Source organism: Typopeltis vanoorti, chromosome 13, assembly GCF_054136105.1.
Source record: "Typopeltis vanoorti isolate ZY-2024b chromosome 13, IOZ_Tvanoo_1.0, whole genome shotgun sequence".
NCBI classification, from domain to species: domain Eukaryota; kingdom Metazoa; phylum Arthropoda; class Arachnida; order Uropygi; family Thelyphonidae; genus Typopeltis; species Typopeltis vanoorti.
This window is the reverse complement of record NC_143561.1, coordinates 127,610,740-127,637,373: the sequence shown is the minus strand read 5'-3', so window position 1 is coordinate 127,637,373 and position 26,634 is coordinate 127,610,740. Positions and strand designations below refer to the sequence as shown.

The window sequence follows — 26,634 nt, the reverse complement described above, 5'->3', positions numbered from 1 at the left end:
ACCCAGTCCTTTGGCATTTTCCCTTCTTTCCATACCATATTACATGGTGCATTTCTGTAACCATATTTAATCATTTCTCCAGTGATGTTATCATTACCAGAACTCTTGTTGTGTTTTAGTTGTCCTATTGCTTTTTTTACCTCTCCTCTTAAAATGTCCATATCATACTCATTACATTGTATCTGCTTCAGTTCTTCAGTCAGTTTCCCAATGCTATTTAAATCTAGTTTTTCTTTATATAACTCACTACATTATCCTATCCACCACTGTACAATTTTATCTTTACTAATCAATACTTTACCTTTTTTCATTTTTAATTGTGGTCTGTTTTGGTTGCTACCTGCTATTAATGGTTCTAATCATTTTGTACACCTCCCTAGTTTTATGCTCTCCATAGTGCTGTTCTATATTACTGCAGTGGGCTTCTAACCATTTCATCTTATCCATTCTGACTGCTTTTTTTCACCTCATTACACTTTCTTCTATATTGCTCCTCTATTTGTTCTGATGTATCCTTTCTTATCTTCAATATTCTTTTCTCCTGTACTAACTTCAGTGTTTCTTGTCTAATTTATTTCTTCTTGATCTTCTCTTCTTCAGGTACTGTTTCTTAAACTGCATCTTCTATCGCCTTCATTACTCCTTTCACTCTTAGATTCAAATTTTTTTCTTTGTCCACACTTTTAAGTTTCTCTTCTAACACTGTTCTGTACCTTCTTCCTATTTCTGCTTCACTTATTCTTGTTGTATCTCTTTGTTTCTGATGATGGGATTTATATTTTCTTTTTAATTTCAGCTTGATGTTTGCAATCACTAAACTATGATCCGAGTCTATATCCGCTCCTTGAAAAGTTTGACACTGCTGTACTGATGTTATCCATCTTCTTTTAATCATAATCATATCGATCATGTTCTTGGTTCATTTGATCGCCACGTCCATTTTCTACAGTCCTTTTATTGAAATCTTGCATCACAGATCATCTCGTAGTCCACAGCAAATTTTAACATTTTTACACCTTGTTCATTTTTTTTTCTCTGAAACCATATTTTCCAATGACACTTTCCCAACCATCATTATCTATTTCGACTTTGGCATTCCAATCTCCTTTAAGAATTAGTACATCTCGCTTTGGTATTGTTTCTATTGTCTCTGTCAGGCGTTTGTAAAATAAGTGGATATCCTCATCTGTGCTGTTAGATGTGGGTGCATATATCTGGACTATTGATAGATTAAATGGTTTTGCTTGAAATTTTGCTACTATGATTCATTCATTGACTGGTTTGTATCCTAACAGTGCCCCTCTAGCTCTTTTGTTAAGAAGAAAGCCAACTCCTGCTTCGTGCTTGGTGTTATGCCCTGACCATATAACTTCGCATGCATTTATTTCTCGTGATGATGTCCATCACATCTCCGCCAGTCCTAATGTATCACACCGATATCTCTTCATTTCCTCACAAAGTAGTTATAATTTTCCTGACATCCAAAGCGTCCGTACATTCCATGTTCCTACTTTTCATTCCTACATTCCATGTTATCTGATGCCTATACGATCAACAAGTAAAACAAGCTAGCTTGGATGAACAAGGTTCACGACACCAATTGAGCGATCGGGGATAGATCAAAAAGTGGGATACCGAAAGGAAACAGAAACTAACAGAACTGTTATCAGTAGAACATAGAATGTATGGACACTTTGATTGTCAGAAAACTAGAATTACTTCTCGAAGAAATGAATAAATATTGATGTGATATACTAGGACTGCCAGAGATGTGATGGACATCATGAAGAGATAGATATAAATGGATGAGAAGTCAGGGCATGACACCAAGCATGAAGCAGGAGTTGGTTTACTTAACAAAAAAGCTAGAAAGGCACTGTTAGGTTACCAATCAGTCAATGAACGAATCATAGTAGCAAGATTTCAAGCAAAACCATTTAATCTATCAATAGTCCAGATATATGCTCCCATATCTGACAGCACAGATGAAGATATTGACTTATTCTACAAAGATCTGACAGAGCAATAGAAACAATACAAAGCAAGATGTGCTAATTATTGAAGGAGATTGGAATGCCAAAGTTGGAATAGATAATGATGGTTGGGAAAGTGTCATGAGAAAATATGGTTTTGGAGAGAGAGAGAGAGAGAAATTAACGAGGTGACATAATGTTAAAATTTGCAGTGGACCACAAGATGATGATCTGTAATGCAAGATTCCAACAAAAGGACTGTAGAAAATGGACATGGTGATCAAATGATGGGAAAACAAAGAACAAGATTGATATGATTACGATTAAAAGAAGATGGATAACATCAGAAGTGTCAAAATTTTCAAGGAGCAGATATAGACTCGGATCATAGCTTAGTGATTGCAAACATAAAGTTGAAATTAAAAAGAAAATATAAACCCCATCATCAGAAACAAAGAGATACAAAAAGAATAAGTGAAGCAGAAATAGGAAGACAGTACATAACAGTGTTAGAAGAGAAACTTAAAAGTGTGGACAAAGAAAAAAAATTTGAATCTGAGAGTGAAAGGAGTAATGAAGGTGATAGAAGATGCAGTTGATCCTTTCTTCTGGTACTGTTTCTTCAAGAAGAAATGGATTAGACAAGAAACACTGAAGTTAGTACAGGAGAAAAGAATGTTGAAGATAAGAAGTGATTATTATTATTATTCAGGCCTCCATGGAATCAAAAGACTCATCGTGGGGAGATTGTTCCTAGGAAGCACAAAGTCTATCATACCAATCTTTAAACTCGTTGACCGTTCTCGCTCTCACCACTCTATCAGGGAATGCATTCCATGGTTCAACCACCCTCCATGCAAAGAAACCACTCCTCACCCTCTTGCTCACAGTTTCCTTTCATAACTTCCAGGGATGGCCCCTTGTCATGACTGCTTCCTGCTGTTCAACCAAGTGAAAGAACTCCCCAGTGTCAACCCTGTGACCACTTCTCAACAGCTTAAAGGTCTCAATCATATCACCTCTCCTTCTTCTATCCACCAAACTCTGCAGTCCACATTCCCTCAGCCGATCCTCATATCCTGAAACTGTCTTTGTACCCTTTCCACAGTTAATTTATCCCGTTCAAATCCTGTGGGCCAAATCTGTGAACAATAGTCTAAGTGTGGTCTGATCAGAGACTTATACAACGGAATGATAACTCTTTTATCTCTGCCAGTCAGTGTCCTTCTCATTATTGCAGCAATCCTCTGTGTTACCTTCACCACCTTTGCAATATGTCACCTAAATTTCATGTTTCTATCAATCATCAACCCCAGATCTCTTGTCTCCTCTACTTCCTCCAGTATAGCTCCCCCAATAGAGTATGCAGTGTCCCATCAATGTGTCCCAAACCTCAAGACCTTACATTTTGCTGCATTAAACCGACTCCCGTTTATTTGTCCATCTGTCTAGCTTATTCAAATCCTCTTGCAGGGCTACCACACCTGCACTATAGCTAATAACCCTTTCCAGCTTCACATCATCTGCAAACAACTGACTATCCCTTTGCAATCCACTGACAATGTCATTGATATAAAGGTTAAACAGTATACGCCCCAGTGCTGAGCCTTGTGGGACCTCACTTGTAACCTCTGCCTCCTTGAAACTGCCCAACCATACACAACTCTCTGATACTTATCGGACAGAAATCCTGAATCCAGTTGACCAACCTGACATCCAGACCCATGTGCTGCTACTTAAATATCAGCTTATCACATGGCACCCTGTAAAATGCCTTCACTAAATCCAAGAAAATGGCAGTATATACCTTTCCTTCATCTACTGCTCTTGTAACTTTATTATAAAAGGCTAGCATATTACTAAAACAAGGTGTTTTACAACAAGAATAAGATGTTTCCCTTCTTATTTTAGCATATTACTAAAATAAGAAGGGATACATCAGAACAAATAGAGGACCAATATAGAAGAAAGTAATGAGGTGAAAAAACAGTCAGAATGGATAAGATGAGATGGTTAGAAGCCGAATGCAATAATATAGTACTATGTAGAGCATAAAACTAGGGAGGTGTACAAAATGATTAGAACCATTAATAGCAGGTGGCAACGCAAACAGACCACAATTAAAAATGAAAAAGGTAAAGTATTGATTAGTAAAGATAAAATTGTACAGCGGTGGACAAGATACTGTAGTGAGTTATACGAAGAAAAATAGATTTAGATAGCATTGGGAAACTGACTGAAGAATTGAAGCAGATATCACCAACATGTAATGTGTATGATATGGACATTTTAGGAGGAGAGGTAGAAAAAGCAATAGGACAACTAAAACACAACAAGAGTCCTGGTAATGATAACATCACTGAAGAAACGATTAAATATGGTGGCGAAAGTATGGTTACAGAAATGCACCAACTATGTAATATGGTATGGAAAGAAGGGAAAATGCCAGAGGACTGGGTGAAATTGATATTAGTGACATTTTACAAGAAAGGAAATAAGCTAGAATGTAAAAATTATAGAACAGTTGTCTTGACAAGTCATCTTGGTAAAATGATGATGACGATATTGACAGAAAGATTGAGAGTAAGCAGGATTTAGGAAAGACAGAACTACAATTCAACAGATTTTGACAATGTGGTGAATAGCAGAGAAAGCTAGGAGAAAAAACAAAACCATATATACTTGCTTTGTTGATTTTCAGAAGGCATTTTCAGTATTGACCAGAAAGTGATATTAGCAGTGCTAGAATTCTATGGAATTCACAGAAAACTGATAGCCATTTCAAGATTTGTTTACAAGAATGCAGTTACAGCAGTTAGAATAGGTGATGATTTGGGGAAATGGTTTAGAACAAACAGAGGTACTAGACAGGGGGACCCAATATCACCAAGCATTTTCATCACACATTTAGAAAGAGCAATGGATAAAACAAAGGAAGGTGCAAAAGGAATATCAGTACATGGGATGAGAATTAACAATCTGAGATTTGCAGATGACATTGTTATTACGGAAGAAGACGAAAGAGAAGTACAAAAAACAGTGAAACTGTTAAATGAGGAATTAAAGAGATTTGGACTTGTGATGAACTTGGAAAAAACAAAGACAATGATATTTGGTGAGAAGAACATGAAAAGATACAATTGGATGGAATTGATATAGAAAATATAGACCAATTCACATATGTGGGATGTAAAATGACATATGATTTGGACTGTAAAAAGGAAATAAAGAATCAGGATTGCAAAGGGAAGAACCAATCTGAAGGCCATGGATAACATCTATAAAAGTAAAGTGATCAGCCTGAAACAAAGCCAAGAGTGCTGGAAACATGCATCTTTAGCGGTGTACTGTATGGATCTGAAACATGGGTAATAAATAAGGAATCAAGAAAAAGAATTTTGGCATTTGAAAGAACTTGTTACAGGAAGATTCAAAGAATAGAATGGGTACAGAAAAATGAAGATCTCTATCAGAAGATACAACCAAAGGAGAATCTAATGCAGAATATTATAAAACAGATGCTGCAATTATTTGCACACATCTGCAGAATATGCGAGGACTGGAAGATAAAGACATTCATGTGTGGTATTATGGATGGTGTGAACAGAAGAGGTAGACCATACAGAGAATTGATAGAGAACATAAAGGACTGGTGTAGAATAGGTGTACAGAAAACTGTGACACTGTGCACTGGACAAAGAAAGTTGGAAGAAGATAGTGAAGGAGACATCAGACACCAACGGGCAGTGAGCCCATGGTTCATGATGATGATAATGGTCCCAGCACTGAACCTTGTGGCCCAACACTAGTCACCTCTTTTTCCTCAGTTCTGCCCTCCATGTACCACTTTTTGATATCTGTTCAGCAGCTCCCGTCTTATCCACTTAACCAGTGTCATATCCGTCCCCATTTGTTCTAATTTGCATGACAGAGTTCCATGTGGTATTCTATCAAATGCATTTGCAAAATTTAGTAGAATTGCCATATAGCTATTTACTTTATCCAACTCTGCTGTTACTCTATTATGAAAAGATAGTAAATTACTAATGCATGACTGACCCTTCACAAAGCCATGTTGCCCCCTAATACAGTATCATATTTTTATTCACCCATTCTTGAGTTCTCTTTTTGACCAATTTTTCCAGTACTTTTAACACCACTCCTGAGATACTAATTGGTCTCTAATTTGCTACTGTAGTCTTTCTTTGCATGGAGGGTGGTTGAACTGTGGAATGCATTGCCTGCTAGAGTGGTGAGAGTGAGAATGGCCAATGAGTTTAAGGTAGGCTGACCATATTTCCTTGAGACTAAAACGGGACATTGGGATGGCAAAAACGGGATGGAGGTTATGTTCTGGGCTCTAAATTGTTTACGAGATTTTTATTGTTTATGGCTACTTCTGTAGCTGAAATATTATCTTTTTTCAATTAAGTTGATGTATATTTGGAACATAGACACTTGATCTCTTGCAAATGATGGGGATTATGTTCTGGGCTCTAAATTGTTTACAAGATTTTTATTGTTTATGGCTACTTCTGTAGCTGAAATATTATCTTTTTCAATTAAGCTGATGTATGTTTGGAATGTAGACACTTGATCTCTTGCAAATAACAACCACAATTTCAAACAGGGATCATCAAACAATTTTCATAACATAGTTTCTGTATTTGGCTTTGAAATTATGTTGGATTTAATATCTACTTAATTTATATAATTTCACATCACCAAAATGAAGCCTTTTGGCTCTTTATTTTAGTAAATACTTTATGCACCGACCTAGAGTTTGCTTACAGAAAATACACCTCTCACGCTTCAAGTTCCTTAGTACTGAGAATTTTTACCCTCTTAGGTTTCTTCTGAATCTAGTTCCTGGTTAGGGGATTAGATTTCAAGGGGTTTGCCTTGAGAGAGCATTTTGAGTCTCATGGGAGAGTGTTTTCCTGCATGTCCCATGAGGGGACTTGTCTGTGAATGCTTTTTCCTAGAATATGAGTGGTTCTGCTCAGTAGTGGGATGAGCCTGTCACTGAGTGGAACCAATGCTGCATTGGATGATCTTTTCGGTCACTCATAGGGAGTGGTCTGGGAAATTGCCTAATTTTTAGAGAGACCTTTACTTAAACAGTGTCTCTGACAAAAACCAATGAGTTTGAAAACAGCTGTCAAACTAGTGAAACCTTATCAAAATGAACCAATAGGAGGCGAATATAGGGCCACTTTGAGCTTTTGTCACTTCCTATAAGGTTTGGCTAGGGCAACTTGTAGTATGGCAGCATTGTATTCCCGCAAGCTCTCTGATTAATTTTTGCACAAAACTTTTATAATTTCTGTATTCAGCTTTGAAATTATGCTGGATTTAATATCCACTTAATTTATATAATTTTGCATCGCCAAAATGGCTCTTTATTTTAATAAATGAGTTTCTAATGTTTTTGAGTGACAACTACCTCAGGCAGTATGTAATAGAGAGCACACTAAATTTGAGGGTCCTGGATTTGATCATCTCATCAGGGGATGTTATTATAAATGAGGTGTCAAATCATCCTTCAGTTGGTGAGAGTGACCATGAAGTTGTTACCTGGGTGGTTGCCAATCATATGAGAATTTCTGTGAGGAAAGAGTATATATGCGGAACTACAAGGCTGGTGATTATGAGAAGCTCAGCAGACAGCTTGCAGATGTAGCATGGAATGAGGAGTTGGGTGTAAAGATCAAACTGCTTGAGTGATATTCAAGAACTATCAAGTAGAAGCAATGCTTAAATGTATTCCAAGGGTCAGTAGTAGGTATGAAATGGATGAATGAAGAGATTAAGCATGCAATATAGAGGAAAAAGGCATCATGGAGACAACATATAAGGGTAGAGTCTGGAAAATTCTGATAAACACATAGACAAAAATGATATTAATGCAACATATATAAACATAACAAAGAACATACTAGTAGCAGAGTTCACATATATTCTTATATCTTTGTGTGTTCTTTCTTGTGGTTATATCATTTGCCATAATATCATTTTTTTTTCTGGGTGTTTATCAGAACTTTTCGTACCATCTTTGTAAGAGGAGTTGTAATAATCAATTCCATGGGGCAAAGGGGTGACTAGATTGGTAAGGGTAACAAAAGTGAAGTAGAGAGTTCTTTCGATATGTAACCTGCAAAAAAAATAAAAAAAAAAGAATGATTATGGTAGAATGGACTGATTGAAGAAAATGATATAAGGACAAATGCTTCAGAGGATATACTTGAGATATTTAATGAGAAGTTCACAAAGGTCTTTCATTCTTGTGAATGTGACATCACGGAGACTTTGAGAGCAGTGGATGATGAGGAGAAAACTGACGGTAAGTGAGCAATAGGTATGTGAGGAATTGAACAAACCTGAAGTTAATAAGACTGTGGGACTTGATAATATATCACTATGTATTTTGAAAGAATGTGCCAGAAAGTTGACATCTGCCTTGACATATTTGTTTAATATAAGTCTTACATTGGGTCAAGTTCCAAAGGAATGGAAGGCAGGCAAGATTGTTCTGCTTCATAAGAGAGGCAGAGTTAGTAAAGAAACAGTTTCTTTACACACACTTCTCCAAGATCAGTTAACATACCAAATTATAGATTGGGATTCCACCAACTCGCAAAAGAATAAGGTGTGCAAATTATTGAACAAGTCACTTCCTGGCCTAAAGAAACAGTTAACGAACTCAAGCCCTTTCATGTTAAAACACCCAGTATATGGAGCACCAAAAATTCACAAACAAGGTACACCCTATTGTGGATAGTATAAACAGTCACACATTTAAACTTGCTAGACATTTAGCTAAACTACTAGCCACTCTTGCAAACAATTCTCCTTCTTTTGTTAAAAATTCTACCCACCTAAAAGATATTTTAGAAAATCGGACCTTAAAACGTTCAGGTATAATGGTGAGTTTTGATATCACCTCACTATTCACAAATGTACCATTAATAGAAACCCTTGATTTACTAAAGTCACAATATCCCCTTGATATATTTCAACTATTTAAATTCACAGTGCAGGCAGGCTATATTACATGGAAGGGAAATATATACAAACAATTAGATGGGACAACTATGGGCTCCCCCTTTTTCTTCCCCATTCCACTTCTACATAGAACACTTGGAAAAGCTAGCTATCAATACAGCCGCATTCAAACCGAGGCTTTGGCTATGCTATGTTGATGATGTCTTTGCTATTTGGCCACATGGCCCAGACACATTGGATACATTCTTAGTGCATTCAAATAGCCGGCACCCAAAATACTTTACAATCGAACTGGAAGCTAACAACTGTCTGCCCTTCCTGGATACACTAATCACGTCTTCCAGATGGTTACTTATTATTCTCTGTTTATACAAAACCCACACTTACAAGGAGATATTTAGACAAACAATCACACCATCACCCATTTCAACAATATGGTATTCTAAAAACACTAACCCACAGCACTAGAGCGATTTGTTCCAGTGACATTGCTCTCACTGCTGAACTCACTCACGTCACACTCTCTTGGCTAATGGCTATAATCCCCATAAGATAGACCAGAAATCCCCCCCCCACTGTCTACCACAGAAGACTACAAAAAACTGTCACCATCCCATGCATTAAAGGCATATTTGAAAAGATATCTAGGGTGCTTAACACCAACTATGCACCATATTTAAACTGTACGTGAAATTGGCAACTCTCATCCATTCACCCAAGGACAGCATCTCTCCTTTATCACATCGAGAAGTCTATGAAGTGCCCTGTTTGTGTCATCGAGCCTACTATGAACAGACAGGAAGAACTGTGGACATCCATCTCAGTGAACAAAAAAAATATATATATCCTGCACTATCACTATGGCAAGTCAGATCTAGCAGACCATGCTTTAGTTACCCCTGCACATAGGATCGATTTGAAAAAAGAAAAAAAAAAGTGCTGCACAGAAGCTTTTACAAGTCAGGGAGGTTGTTCCTAGTATTAACAGAAGCTTTGAAACATACTCCAAACGTCAACAAATATGGCTGTATAAATTTGCCAAAGATTTGGGAGACAATCATCTTAAGACCAAACTAATACCTGCTTTCTCTCTGTTTTTTTTTTTTCTTTCCCACAACATAGATGCCGCCTGATTAGGACTTTAGTCTTTGTGTTGCACGTTACAATTGTTCAAACTAGTCCCATTGTTATACCGGACTGTGGTTGTCTCTCGTACTGTGAAAAACTGTTTTTGTGCTTTGAAGATGCTGGATAGAATACCAGCGAAATATCAACAATAAGTTAATAAAGTGTTATTTTCTTATCAGTCTGTGTTCTCATGTATACTGCTAAAAATAATCAACATGTACAATGAACACATAGGCCTTCCAACACAATTGCCTGACATTGTGGAGGAATGGTAGAGTGAATGAATTTAAAGCATGGTTTAGATGGACTTTGTGTGTAACAGCGTTTACCTCCCGCATTGAGCCTTTGATTTCATGGAGGTGTGATGTTAATAATAATAATCTTCTTCACTTAAGGCAGTGGTCACCAAAGTGGTCGATAACTTTGTTAGGGGTCGATTTGGGCTCAATAGAAAAATATAAGACATCATTGTACGGGTAATATTTAATTCAGTTAACTTGGATTACCTCCATCCTGAATGACAATGCAATTAAGAGTGAATCGTGGGAACAGTGACATGAATAGGACCTGTAAGATGGAGCAAGGTCATGAAAATAGTTACGGAGGCCAATCAAGTAGGCCAAAATGACGTATTTACCAATAAACGGATGTGGTGATTCCCGCCCGGCCGGCGTGGCAGGAGCGACATTGCAACACGTGCGTGGTTGCTAATTTACTTATACTTACACGTATTCGAACCCAGTCTCATTTTTGCATATAGACATAGAGGTGAGCGTTAATGTTCTAAAATTCATCAACATACATATTAGGTAATATTAAAATTACATAATAGTAAAATAGTGGGGATTGATAAAAAGTCAAGAAACTCTTGAAGGGGTCGACGGTCAAAGAAGTTTGGCGACCCCTGACTTAAGGTATACAAGTTGCTGACAATTTTTTCTTACTTATCTCCTGTACACTACTGCCCCTCCCTTCCTTCAAATTCTTTCATCCACTGCTGCAAGCTAGTTTCTAAGTTTGTTAGTTGCCTGCCTTAAATTCTACAAATTCTTTCAGTCTTCATACTTCAACATGCTTAGTCATCCTCCACGTCAGGACTGCATGGTCACTCTCACTAACTTGAAGCAAATGCAACATCCCAGTCACAGTTGGATCCTCTGATGCTATGACCAAGTCAAAAACTTTTGATCCTTGTGTTCCCTCTAACACATGCTTCCTAAAACAGTTGTCCCTCAAGAAGTTGAATAATTCAGTTGAGTTTCACCATAATTATGACTCATTTTATGTTTGTGAAACTAATTTGCCTAAACACTTCTTGCTCATTTTTTGTTATTTTTCCTGGTCTGTAGCAACAACCCACTGAATATCCTGACCTATGAACTTCTGTTTCACACCATATACTCTCAAAGCCACATAGTGTCATTTCTGCTCTGATTCTCTACCCTGAAAGAGAGAGCATAATTCATCCTTATCATGAGTTACATACCACCACCACATTTATCTTCTCCTGCCACAACATGCATCTATACCCTTTGATTTCTATCCACATCAGAACATTCTCCTCAGTTAACCAGGTTTCACTGATATCAACAGTCTTTGGAGAGAATGAGTCAATCGATGCCACATCATTTTTCTGTAAACATTTGTTTACATAAAAACTAGTGCATTGCCAGTATTCTTATAGCTATTATTTTCCACATACTCCATCTGCTTTGCAATATAGTATACACCCTCTGATTTCTCAAGCTACTATTCCCATATGAGGCCATCCCTGCTCCATTCCACTTTTGTAATTATATTTTCCCTGCTATAACATACTCAACTGCCCAGAAATCAAGTCTCTCCAAATGTCTGTGTCCTGTGTTCAAATGTAATCTCTCTCTATTGCATATAGCTCCATTTTATTCAGATGTACTCCACATATTCCAGACCTCTCTTCCCACATGCTCTCGTTATCATTTTGTTCATTATCATTGTATTTCTCCACTCTAGATTATCATACAAGGCAACATGCTTACTGTCTTCCCTTGAATGCATTTCTGGTCTGCTATCCCTAACACCAATCTCAATTCTTTTGCTACACAATTTACACTCCCCTCAAGTCATTCATGCCAACCATTACCTCTTCATTTTCACTTCACTTAATTGCCATCACCATACCTTCGTCATCTCTCCTGGCAAGCACTTCTCTAGCACTGTACTCTACTCTGCACACCAAGAATCATCAAGTCTTCATATATGATGCTCTGTACAGTTTCATTTATTCTTTTTTTAATGGCATCCCTGCTCCTTTCAGCATCCAGTCTCTCAGTGCTTTCTCTCCTAATATCTCAACTTTTTCTTTATCCTGATCTTTCACATCCTTTTCTTACATTAACTCTCATTTTCTTAACACTAGCCAACTTCTCCATTCTGCTGATCTCTTTATTTACCCTTCTCAACTTAGTTTTCATACCTTCCATCTCCTTTTTCAACAGTTATATTTCTCTCTCCACACATCCTGCTTTCACCTTAATTCATTCACACAATCAGGCCATCATACAAGATATCTTCCTCTGCTATGTTGCCCAAGATCAAATTCATTGACATATCTTCTATGCTGTGTTCATCCTCTAACACTCTACTGGTATCTGCAAGGGGGGCACTTACACTTAAAGCACTATCTCTGCTGCTGCTGCTGAATCCTGAGATTGAAACAAATGCCACACAGCATTTCCGACTGCCTACATTTTGTGCCCCTACACACACATTCCCATTCCTCACCTGCCACATTTTTAATTCACAGGATGCACCAATGCCATATTATAATATAATATAATAAATCATAAATAATAAGCTATATAATAAATCATAGACTATACTGTTAGTAATGTGGTCTTTATGTGGTTATTACCTTCAAAAAAGTGTCTTTGCTTAACACTAATAGTTATCATTTTTTTTACTGCCTCACATTGACTGACCATTTTGTCTTCGCATGCTAGTACCCTCTAAATAAATTTGCATGATGGGAATCAAACTCGGGCCTCCTGATTGAGAGCCATATCCTAACCACTAGATCACATCAAGTTATTAACATTTAGCTAATCAACACTTGATTGGCTTCAATTCTTTCACCTCTAATTCCCCTAATATTTTCCTCCCTTCTACATTTTACACAGCATCATATATGCTTTTAAAGTGCTCATTATAACTACATCCACTACATCACTTGCCATGGTCACTGGGTTCTCATAACTATCAACCAGTGTTCTTCTTCCTATGGCTCTACATATCGAGCTTCTGTTTCCTGGATTTTATTATTATTATTATTCCTGATACCTCCAAGGAGTCCGAAGACTCATCGCGGGAGGACATCTACAACTGTCTCTACACCTAACCGCTACTACGAATCAACTCCATCAACGCCATCTACTGCCCACCTCCAACACCACCACAACTAGTAATTTTTGTCTGTAAATTGCGTGTGTTCTGAAGGGCCGATTTGTATGTATGCGGGATGAAAAACCCGAGTTTCCGGGAGAAAAAACCCTGTTACCTCCATATGAGATCGGCTAACTCACCTTCGAATTGAAATCGACCAGATAAAGATTCGTCCCGTCACGACGAGAATTGAACTTGGCCTATTCCAATCGAAGGGCGCAATGTACCGTCGGTCTTCCAATTGCGCTACGGAGGATTTGTTGCCTCCAACTCTGCTGTCCAGGACCTTACTTCTCCAGTTTAGACATTGCAGTATGATGTTGCTGTCTTGACTAAATGGTATCTATTCATCTTGTTCTTGGATTTCCTCTTGGTCTTTTACCAAGAATTTTTGTTTTTATTCTCTTAAGAATACTTCCATTTTCCATACAAAAAACAAGTCCTGCCCACTGCAACTTTTTGAACTTTATTATACCAGATCTTGTAAGTTTTTTGTAAAGTTGGTAAAACTCATGGTTGTACAAGTATCTGATCCTCCAGAGACCATTATTATTCACTGGGATAAATATTTTAATAAGGAGTTTCCTTTCAAAAGTAGAAATCAAATTCTCTACCCTCACCATAAATATCCAGGTTTCACATCTATAGGTAACAATTGGATGAATTATTGATTTATATATTTGCACTTTAGTCTTCCAGTGAAGATATCTTTCTGAGCTGAATATACATGAGAAAGAATAAAAATCCTGATTATCCCTCCTCATTTGATTCTGCACTTCTATAATCTCATTTTGGTTGACTTCCGATCATTACTCTTAAATGTTTGAATTGTTCCACTTTTTTCCCATTTCAGTGTTTCCAGTTTTCATACTTGTATTGGTTAACTGATTCTGTTTGGTATTAATCATTACCAGGTTGTGGGTGCCATGACCGTGAATGAGTTCAAAGCAAAGTATGATAGATACCCTGCAAATGTTAGAGAGTGCTTGTCATGATGTTTAGGGCCTCTCTCAATGAGTCTAAGGACTCCATGGAGTAGCCTGTAAGAATAATAATTATTTTAGTTTTCTGTTGATTAATTTTTATCTCCATCCCATATGTTGATTTTTCTAATTCCAAATATGTTTCTTCTACTAGTGTTACAAATAACTAGTGCTACTCTTCCATAATTATTCCTTCTTCTTGCTTGCCATATAATGAAAGAATTCCCTTGAGTTATCTTTGGCCTCATTAGCTAATTTCCTCTCATGTTGCACTTTTTCTTTCTTAACCATGCTTGTAACCTTAGCTTGCACTTTATATTCATCATGTATGTAATCACCACCATCTGACTTGTACCTTCCCCATAACACCTTTTCAAATACTGTTTGTCTAATTTCACTGTTCATCCATTTCATTCCTACTCTCTTTATTTGCTTATTTCTTGGTATAGATGTGCATTTCTTGTCTGATGCTGCCTAATCAATTCCCATACTCTGTCAACTTCTTTTTTGCACAGCTCATAAACCCCAAACCCAAGTTATTCATGATAGTTGATCATTATCAATAACTTGGGTTGATGAGCTGTGATTAATGAGCAGACATTAAACTGAAGTAGGAATTTTTTTTTTTTTTGCTAACTATTTGGCAAGTTAGTAATTAAGACTATACCTACACTAACTACTAAATGTGAGGAGTTACTGGATTTGAGGTTCCGGATATTTAGTTTTAGTTTAGCTTTTAACAAGCTAAAACCTTCCATGGCAAGTATTTTTGCTCTAAGTATGCTGATTTGAAAACCAGCAAAATTTCAACAGCTTCATAAATTATCACATTTTATTATTGTGGTACTATAAATTAATACCATAAAATAATATTATTATTACATGACGCCATGTTGTCAATCTGAGGACTCAGTGAAGAAGGCCACTCTATAATACATAACACTAAATGATCCACTACACAAGTCACTGTACACCCTAACTTCACCACCTACTACTTAGTATTTTTTGTCTACTAATGGCATACATTGAATTAAATTGAAATGAATTAAGTTGACAGCTCAAGTGAGTGACCTGATTAGAAACATATCTATAAGGTTAACAACCCTTTCCTGGAAAATTACTATTTGTTAAGAAAAGTAAAAAACATCAAACTGGACAGATCAAACAAGTTAGACTCAAATGACTACTGGATTATTATTTTGAACAAGGAATACCAGAACATTATTAAAGACAGGAGCATTTAGAGCATTTATATCAGAAATTTATTGATACAAATTAAAATTAGTGGCAGTAAAAAAACAAAATGGATTGGAACAGAAGTTTAAAATTTTGGAAAATTTATCAATTTTTTTTCATGTGGTAAAGAAACGGAAACATGAATTTGGAGTAGTTTATAGTAGATAAGACATTTAGGAGAATGTTTCCAATTTTAGACCTGTAAATGAAAGATTATGCACAATAAGAATCAGAACGATTTTTTTTTAATTTATGAATTATAAATGCTCATGCACTGAACAGAAGAATAGGACAATATGGAAAAATGGGATTTCTTCTGAAATGGAGAGGTTCTACAATTTCGGACAGGAGGATATTTATAAAGGAATAACTGGAAAACATGGTCTGCATAATGAACTCTAATGATAATGGAGAAAAACTGATAGATTTTGCTATAAATAAATATATGGTTATTCTCTACATGCATGGTGCAGTGTGACCTTTGCTATCCTTGAGCCAATTGTAATAATATTACAATTATTAATTACAATTATTATTATTACATGGTACCTCCATCTCCATGAAGTCTGAAGACTTACTGCTGTAGCACAATCTATCATGCCTCTCCTTTAACCCATTAACAGACAAAGCCCTCACAACTGACTCTAGCAACCCATTCCACTCAATCACAACTCTTCAAGCATAAAATCTAGTCCTCACATCCTACTAACCACACCTTTATTCAGCTTCCAGGAATGATCCCTTGTTCTGGTCCCTCTAGCCAAGTGCTGAAAAATTTTCCTTGCATCTAACCTATAAAACCCTTTAAGCAACTTAAATGATATTATTATATCTCCTCTTTTTCTCCTGTCAACCAACTTCTGCAATCCACACACCCTCAATCTATCCTCATACAGAAAATTCCACAGGCCACTCACCGTCTTGGTCACTCTCCCTCTGAATCCTCTCCACCACTTCCTCATCACCAAGAAACCCAGAAAAACCAAGAAAACCTTGAGCACAGTAATAATACTGATGTGGGTGTATCAAGGCCTTATAAAGAAGAATAACAACTTCCTTATCTCTACTTGTTAATGTGTTCTTTGATAGCCAAGTAAGCTTATGGGGTACCTTAGCAGTATGACCCCTAAACTTTAACTCTGTCTACCACCATCCATAAATCTCTAACTTCATGTATTTCCTGGAGTACAGTGCCATCAATGACATGGCCTGTAATCTGTTAATCCCAAAATGCATAACTTAACATTTCTTGCCATTAAACTGATACCCATTACTTTTGCCTATACTGACTGTCTATTAAAATTGTCCTGCAAGCTCTCCATATCACCATGATTAACTATTACTCTACTTAATTTCTCATCGTCAGAAAATAACTGAAAATTTCCTTTCAGGTTACTTCTATCATTTATGTACAAATTAAACAGCAATGGTCCCAGCACTGAACCTTGTGGCATGCCAGTAGTTACCTGTTTTTGCCTCGATTCTGTCCCTGCATATATTGCATTTTAATCTGTCCAGCGGCCACCCTCTTATACACTTAACCATTGTCATATCCATCTCCATTTGTTCTAATTTGCGTAACAGAGTTCCATGTGGTATTCTGTCAAATTATTTCCAAAATCATCGTGTAGCCATTTTCTTTATCAAACTCAGCTGTTACTCTATTATAAAATGTTAGGAAATTACTAAGGCATAACAGACCCTCCATAAAGCCATGTTGACCCTCATACAGTATCAAATTTTTATCTACCCATTCTTGAGTTCTCTTTTTGACGAATTTTTCTAGTACTTTTATCACTACACCTGAGATACTGATTGGTCTATAATTTGCTACTGTAGCCTTAGAACCTCCCTTATGCAAGGGGATTATTTTGCCCTCTTTCCATTCCCACCAGAGTGGAGACTTAAAGAGCCTAGTCAAAGGCATTGCTAGTGTCCTTGCACATTACATTCTTGCAAAATGCTGGCTAATATCCCATCTAATCCCACAGCTGTATTTAGATTGAGATTCTGCAATATCCTAAGAACCTCCAATTCATACTTGTTCCCACATTAATGTCTTTCACATTGGTTAAAGCAGTTATTTATTATTGTGTGGGTCCCCCCTCCTCCTCCTTGCCGTTCCTCAACCGACCCTTAGGACAGATTGAACCCTCCTAGTGAGGGACTAAGTATGTATTTTATGACTGTAGATCCATGCGTGTGTGTGTGTGTGTGTTCGCAGGTCAATTTACCTGTTCTGAGGCACGAAAAACCAGTTCCCTGGTGAAAAACCCTCCATATGAGACCGGCTAACTCACCTTTAGTTGAAAGAGACCAGTAAAGGTTCTTGATACAAATGGACATGATCAAACCAGGTCTTTCCGACCAAAGTGCTTCGTCTATACCCACTGAGCTACAGAGGCTCTGGTTAAAGCAGTAACCCCACTAGGATGATATGGCCTTGCAAAGGGTCACTGAGCAACTGAACTATTTTATCCATTTCAGTTTCCACTTGACCATCATCACTCTTTAAGGTTAATCTTCTATAGTCATTCTTCCTCTTATTTGCTACATAATGAAAGAACTCTGGGATTTCCTTTGGCCTGCTTGGCTAGATTCTTATCATAATATGATTTTGCTTCCTTTCCATGCTTAACACCTTTCTTGCCTGACCCTTGTACTGTTCATGAGTTCGCTGGTCACCTTTCTCTTTATATCCTCCACAGTAATTTCTTCTTCTTCTGCAGCTCATGCTTAATGATATTACTCATCCATCTAACTCCTGATTAACCCTCCTTACCCTAGTTCTAGAGAAAGCAATTTAATATCGCTTTCTCTAGATGACCCTTAACTATATCCCTTGCATTACTAATATCCTTACACTGCAGTGTTTTATGCCATTGCACAGATTTAAGCTTCTTCCTAAGCTTGTCATAATCACCTGTCTTGTAGTTCCACATATACTCCTTCTTGACAGAATATTCATGTTTTACAATTTCCCAAGTCAAGACAGCATAGTCACTTTCACCAATTGGAGGTAATATGGTCACCTTGGTTATTGTTAGCTCTTCTTATCCTGTGACCAGGCCCAATACTCTCCCACCCCTAGTCCTCTCCATCACATGCTGCCATAAGTAATGATCTCTTAGTAGGTGTATAAATTCTATTTTCTTCTTGCCATGTGATCTTTCTTCCTTCTAGTCTATATCTTCATAGTTGAAGTCCCTCATAATAATCACTCAACCTATACTCATTGTACTAATTTGGTGATGCATATTTTCCAGATCATCTGTGGAACTCCCTGGCCTATAGCAACAACCGACTGTATATTTTGTCTTACTGACCTTAATCTCACACCAGATTGCTTCAAATGAACAGCCAATGTGCTGTCTATCTCCTATTCCTTTTGGCTGCAATTCATCTGCTATCATCAGCAGTACTCCTTCCCCCCAACCTATCTTCTCTATCTTCCCTGAAAATACTAAACCCTTCACAGTCAATCCCTGTAACTACATCATCTGCTGTTAGCCAAGTCTCACTAACCTATAATGTTTAGTGAGGTTGCAGTAACCACTGCCAAAAACTCCTCCCTCTTGTTCCTGATACTTCTAGCATTAGTATGTAGACACTGGAGGTCCCAACCCATGTTAACTTCCTGAGTTGACTACCCCATTCAATGTTTTAGCTTGAAAGACTAGATTCCACAGTTGGTCATTCTCACACTCGCTCACCTCATGGGTGCCTTCACATAAACTTGCTTGCTTCCACTCTAATTGGTTAAGTTTTTCTGAATTTGCCCTTCAGCATCCTTAGTGAACAAAGTTCTCTCCAGACACCTAATCCAATACCATCTATTATTATTATTATTATTTGACACCTCCAGGGAGTCAAAAGACTCATCGAGGGAGGATACCTGCTCTACACCTGTCTCCACCACTCAATCCACCAACTGACCACAACTACACCAATGCTATCCACCACTGACTACCAGCACTAATATTTCCACAGACAATCACAAACATTCATGCCCATGGTGGGATTCGAATCTGCAGCCTTTTGGCTGGAGAGCAGATATGCTAACCACACGGTCAGCCAGGCTGGCATTTAGATGCAATCCATCCATCAGTATTGTACAAATCCTTCTTTCTGTCAAACACAGACTACAGATCAACAAATCAAGGGATGATGTAGGACAGTGGTGGCGAACCTTTTTATGTGTGCATGCCAAAAATTTATAAATAATATTTATCGAGTTGCTGATGTGCCGGGCACTTTTTAATAGGGGAAAAATTAATAGAAAAATTAATTGCCAAATTTTATTGATAGAAGTTAAAAATTAACATAAAATTTCATAAAAATGAACTCATAATTTGACATACACATCATTGTATACAAATCAATATCAATCTATTATCAATATCTATCAATTTTTAATGAAATATTTGCTGTTGTACATTAGATGCCAAATGCTTTATATTAGGTTCATATTTTGTCACTTTTAGTAATATACACACACCAAACTAGATTCATTAGTCATTCTATTTCTTAAACTGTCTTTTATAAAATTCATTTCGAAAAATAATGACTCACAAGCATATGTAGAGGAGAAAATTGATAATATAGCCATCGCTAGTTTTTTTTTTAAAACAACTAAAGGATTCAGGAATGGCATTCCAAGTTCTCATTATTTCCTCTTATGTATTCTTTTTAATTGCACTGAATAATTGATCATTTCCAATTATTTCCAAGTCATTTCTCAAATTGATAAACTTGTGTTTCCATATAGAACTGAATTGAAAATCGATTAATTGCATTTCTATATCTTCCAAATTCAGCCACTCGAAAATCTCCAAATTGAGTTTTTCTGCTGATGTTGTGTCTGGATGCAAAATAAATTTTGATGTCTCTGCAAATCGCCTGAACTGCATGTTGAAGAAAGTTCGTTGATTATCGACTGAATAACTGTAGAAAACTCTTTTGTCAATTTAACTTGATCTGAGATCATTTTTCATGAGATTCTTTATTTGCAAAGAATTTTTTTGTATTTGGAAAATATTTGAAGGTATTGGAAATAATGTCACGATTGAAAATTTGTAATTTATCTTTGAATGCTTTGATTAAATCAAACATGGGAATAACTGTCTTGTTAACACCTTGCAGTTTAACATTTAATTCAGTTAAATGTAAACACAAATTCATAAAAAAACATTCATTTCGAAAGCCATTAATTGATTGTATTTTATTAATTGATTTTGTTAATTCACATTCATTAATTGATTGTATTTTTCAATGATTTTCTCATTATGTAAAAAAAAAGTCTGACTTAATCTAAACACAATAAATCTTTGAAGAACTTGCCCACAACTTAACCATCAGATGTTATTGTCATCATCATCATCAAATTCCTGCCATGTACCCTCAAGGGGTGTACAGGATATGACAGTACTACATGAAAAAATTACATCATTACTAACTTCCTATCTACAATTTTCCTCCAAATCAGTCTGTTACTTGTCAAGACTCCAACATTATCAGATCTTATATTTCTATCGTCTAAGGCACTTTGTACCGTATCAATCCACCTATATATCTTGGTCATCCTCTGGGTCATTTTCCTGCCAACCTGGCAGACAACACTTGTTTTGCTAATCTTTCCTCTCCCATTCTATTTAAATGACCATACCACCTGAGATTAGCTCTGCTAACGCATTCCTGGATGCTGACAATGTCAAGTTCTTTCCTAATATCCTCGTTTTTAATATGATATTGCCATTGATGCCATCTGTTCACACCTCTAATCTTTCTCAGGACTCTCATATCTGCGGTCTCTAGTCTTTGGTCAAGTGTTTTACTTCTGACCCAGCACTCAGATCCATAAGTTAAAACTGGTTTGAACACTGTCTTGTATACAGCTAATTTAGTGTTCCGACTAATTTCTCTCTTACTCCATATGAATTTATTCAATTGACTTCCCACCATACCAGCTTTGCTGATTATGTTGTCTATTTCTATATTTAATTTACCATCTTCAGTAAAAATCGTGCCTAAGTAGCTGAAATGTTTTACTTGTTCCACAGGTTCTCCATTCACAACACAGTTGACATTTTCAATGATTCTGCCTATTTTCATTGTCTTTGTCTTTTTATTGCTGACCTTCATACCATATCTATTACAACAGCTATTCAATTTAGTCAGAGAATCTTGCAGACTTGTAGCAGATTTATTTAGAAGTATAACATCATCCGCATAAAGCAAAGAGCTGACATTAACATCTCCAATTCTAATATCATGTTTAATACCACTTTCCTTCATAATGTGGTCCATATAGATAATGAATAACAGAGGGGATAATGTACATCCTTGTCTCACACCAGATTTAACATTAAACCATCTTCCTGTACTTCCTTCAATTCTAACTGCTGACTTCATTGAAATAGCAGAATACGTTTAATGGAAACTATCAGCAATGCCGATTCCAACAGAACAATAACAACTCAAATAAAGACTAAGTATTGCTTAATATAATGCCCCATTGACACCATATAACTGCAGCGTATTGAATAGCTTCTCTCTTGTCATATGCCTTTTCCAAATCGACAAAAATTAAATACAGATCTTTGTTATATTCCCAGGCTTTCTCGACTATTTGTCGTAAAGTGAAGATCTGATCCTGACAGCCTCTATTTGGCCTGAATCCAGCTTGTTCTTCACCAAGCTTTTCTTCCACAATTCTTCTCAATCGTTACTCAAGTATACTTGCATAGATCTTGCAAGGAACACTCAGTAGGGAAATACCTCTGTAATTCTCACATTCAGTTTTATTTCCCTTTTTATATATGGGTACTATGAGAGCTCTACTCCAATCATCGGGAATTCGTCCCTCTGTCCAGGCTTTCTGAACTATGCAGTGCAGCCACTGTAAGACTTTTATACCACCATACTTCAGCATTTCTGGTCGAATATCGTCTACTGCCTTTCCACATTTGAAGCCTTTGATGGCTTTTTCTACTTCAAGTATGGATATGTATTCCTGACTGCATGCCTGATCAGTGTTTTTTATCACTGTGCTGTCATCACTGCTTGTTTCATTTAGCAGTTTTTCAAAGTAATTACTCCATACTTCAAGGATATCTTTTTCTCCTGTTTTCATGTCACCTTTATCATCTCTAACTCCTTTTACAGCACTCTTTCCTCCATTCCTAAGCTTCTTCAACAACCTCCAGAATATTTTGCCACCTTCTTGATATTTATTTTCTATATTCTATTTATTTTCTAGATTAATGAATGATATGATTGCAAGAATGTGCAGAAAAAGAGGTCTGGAGTTTGTTGATGTTTGGAGCGTGTTTGAAGGAAAAAGGCAGTTGTATGCTAGAGATGGACTGCATCTTAACTTGGAAGGACATAAGCGATTGAAGAAGTTATTGTTTTCTGAACAGGTTGAAGTTATCGGGCAAGGAAACTAATATTGAAAAGGTTGAGTGTAAGAGAGAGAAACTTTAGCACTGATTGTGTATTTATTGATCCTTATAGGCAGAATAAATTTCAGAAGAGAGGGGATAAAAATCGGCATAGGACTACGGTAGTTAGTGACTTATATATCAGTTCTAAAGCCGGTACAAGATCTAGAGGGAATCTGCAATTTTTGTATACCAATGCTAGAAGCATTCGAAATAAGAGAGAAGAATTTTTGGCATTAGTCAGTGAAATCTCACCAAAAGTTGTAGGCATTAGTGAAACTTGGCTGTCAGCAGAAAATGTGGTCACTGGAATTGAATGTGATGGGTACAGTATTTTCAGGTAGGATAGAGAAGATAGAACAGGAGGAGGAGTACTGTTGATGATAGCTGATGTGTTGCAGCCAAAGAAAGTAGTATATCATGATGATAGACATGTGAATGAGAGTTCATTTGAGGCAGTCTGGTGCGAAATAGTGACCAACGCAACCAAATATACAGTTGGATGCTGCTATAGGCCAGGGAGTACGGGGGGAGATATTGAATTCATGCATCAGCAACTTAGTGCAATGAGTGAAGGCTTAGTGATTATTATGGGGGATTTTAATTATGGTGATATCAATTGGAAGGAGGAATTATCACGTAGCAAAAAGGAAATGGAGTTCATACATCTTCTACGAGATAATTACTTGAAACAGCACATAACTGAAGGGACACGTGGTGTGAGAGTGTTGGACCTGGTTATTGGTTCAGAGGTTATATGCATAAGCAAGGTGTCCTCGTTACCTCCAGTTGGTGAAAGCGATCATGTGGTATTGACTTGGGAGGTTGCAAAATTTGTGGATTTCTCTCTTAAGAAGGGGGGTATATATGGAACTACAGGTTAGGCAATTATAACAAGCTTCGGAGTGAGCTTGCAGCCATCCCATGGCAGAACATATTGCAAGGAAAAGATGTTAGCAGTGCTTGGGATAAAATCAGCGGGTATCTGAGGAAAGCAATATCAGATTGTGTCCCCATGGTCAGGAGGTCAAACAAGGCAGGCATTAGATGGATGAGCAGTAGTATCAAGCTTGAACTGCAAAAAAAGAAAATGTTACGGAGAATTTACAAGGAGAAAGGCGATCAGGACACCCATGAGCAGTACAAGGCTCAAGCTAGGAAGGTTACCAGCATAGTAAGAAAAGCTAAATCAGATTATGAGAAGACCTTAGCCTAAGAGATCAAGGGTAATCCCAAAGAGTTCTTCCGCTATGTGGCAAGTAAGAGGAAGAATGACTTCGGAAGGATAACCTTAGTGGGTGCTGATGGTATTGAGGTGACAAAATCAGATGTAATAGTCGAGTTACTGAGTGATCACTTTTCAAAAGTCTATCACCCAAGTGAGGATATCTCTATACCTATAGCAATACCTAATGTGAGAATTGAAGCTAAAGAATCAGAGGTATTAAATATATTGCAAAACTTAAATGCAAACACTGCGGTTGGCTTAGATGGAATATCAGCTCGGGTGTTGCGTGAATGTGCAAATGAATTGTCAACCCCTCTTACCTGGATATTTAATTTAAGTTTGAACTCTGGTATGGTTCCTAGGGAGTGGAAATTAGGCAAAGTGGTTCCTTTGCATAAGGGTGGCTCTAAAACTGCGGTATTGAATTACAGACCAATCACCATCTCAGGAGTAGTGGTAAAAGTATTGGAAAAGTTGGTTAAAGACAAAATTCAAGAATGGGTGGATCAGGATATGATACTCTATAGAGGCCAACATGGTTTTGTTAAAGGTAGATCCTGCCTTAGCAATCTATTAACTATTCATAATAGGATAACATCCGAGTTGGACAAAGGAACTGGCTACACAGTGGTACTTCTGGATTTTGCTAAGGCTTTTGACAGGATACCCCATAGAACACTGTTACGCAAATTGGAGCAGATGGGAATGGATATTAAATTGGTGATATGGATAGGAGAATGGCTCAGGGAGAGATACCATAAGGTGGTGTATGGAGGAGCCGAGTCCAGAATGAGGCAGGTGACCAGTGGTGTGCCTCAGGGCTCTGTGCTTGGGCCAATGTTGTTTAATTTGTATATAAATGATATAGGAAACGGCTTAAAGGGAGATATTCAGTTGTTTGCTGATGATGCAAAGTTGTGTAGTGCAATAAAAAATCAAGCTGATGTTGAAAGTTTGCAGGAGGATTTAAATAAGCTGGTAAAATGGGCAAAAGATAATGGATGTCAGTTCAATGTGGAAAAGTGTAAAGTCATGCATTTTGGGATTAAAAGATTACCAGCTGTGTACTACATCGATGGAAAGGTACTCCAAGAGATTGATGAGGCTAGGGACTTAGGGGTATTGGTAGATAGGGAGATGAAGTTCAGAGGACACATTGCTAAGGTGTCCAAGATTGCACATAGGATTACTTGGTTGTTGAGGAACACACTGACATCCAGAGATAAAGAGGTTATTATTCCCCTTTATAAAGCATTGATACTTCCACATTTGGATTACTGTGCTCAGGTCTGGTCACCTGGATTCCTTGGAGATGAGGAGGCTGTGGAGAGGGTTCAGAGAAGAGTGACCAAGTTGGTGAGTGATATAAAAAATGCTCCCTACATTGATAGATTGAGAGCTTGTGGATTGCAGAGATTGGTTGATAGGCGAAGAAGAGGGGATATGATAGAAACATTCAAATTACTAAAAGGTTTTTATAGGATTGATGCAGGGGAAATGTTTCAGCTGTGTGATAGTGATGGAAGAACAAGAGGTCATCTCTGGAAATTAAAGAAGAGTGTGGTTAACAAAGGTGTCAGAACAAGGTTTTTTGCCTGGAGGGTGGTGAATGAGTGGAATTCATTGCCTGACTTAGTTGTGAGCTCTTCGTCTGTAAATGAATTCAAGAAGAGATATGACAGATATTGTTTTGCTAGTTTGGTTCTCCCGCGATGAGTCTACTGACTCCATGGAGATACCTGTAATAATAATAATAATAATAATAATATTCTTGCCAAAATCCTCCCATGACTTTTGTTTAGCTAGTTTTACACACTGTTTAGCTTTCTTACATTTGTCTCTGTATTCTGTGAGAGTAAAAGCTGACTTATTTGCCAGGAACTTTTGATATGCTTTCTTCTTTTCCTTCACTGCCTCTTTAACTTCCTGTGTCCACCAGGGAGTTCTGATTTTTTTATCCTTGCACACAACCTCACCACATGCCTCTCTGGCAGAATCAATCAATGTTTTCTTCAGAGTTTGCCACTGAATCTCCAAGGCTTGATTCCTGTTCTCAAACTCTTTCATTTTCTTTTCAATAATCTTTCTGTATTTTAGTCTACAGTTCACATCTGAGAGCTGCTCAACTTTTATTCGCTTTAAAACTTTCTTACATGTTATTCTTTTCAATATGAAATTCAATTTTATCCTGCTCAAGACTAAATAGTGATCACTTCCAA

The 26,634-nt window shown here is 37.1% G+C and overlaps 1 protein-coding gene across 2 annotated transcripts in view; it reads left to right on the top strand.

Moving 5' to 3' along the window:
- The window catches only part of LOC150100527 (uncharacterized), a 551,917-nt gene that overhangs the window by 311,343 nt on the left and 213,940 nt on the right, over positions 1–26,634 (top strand). The gene's annotated exons all lie outside the window — the stretch shown is intronic.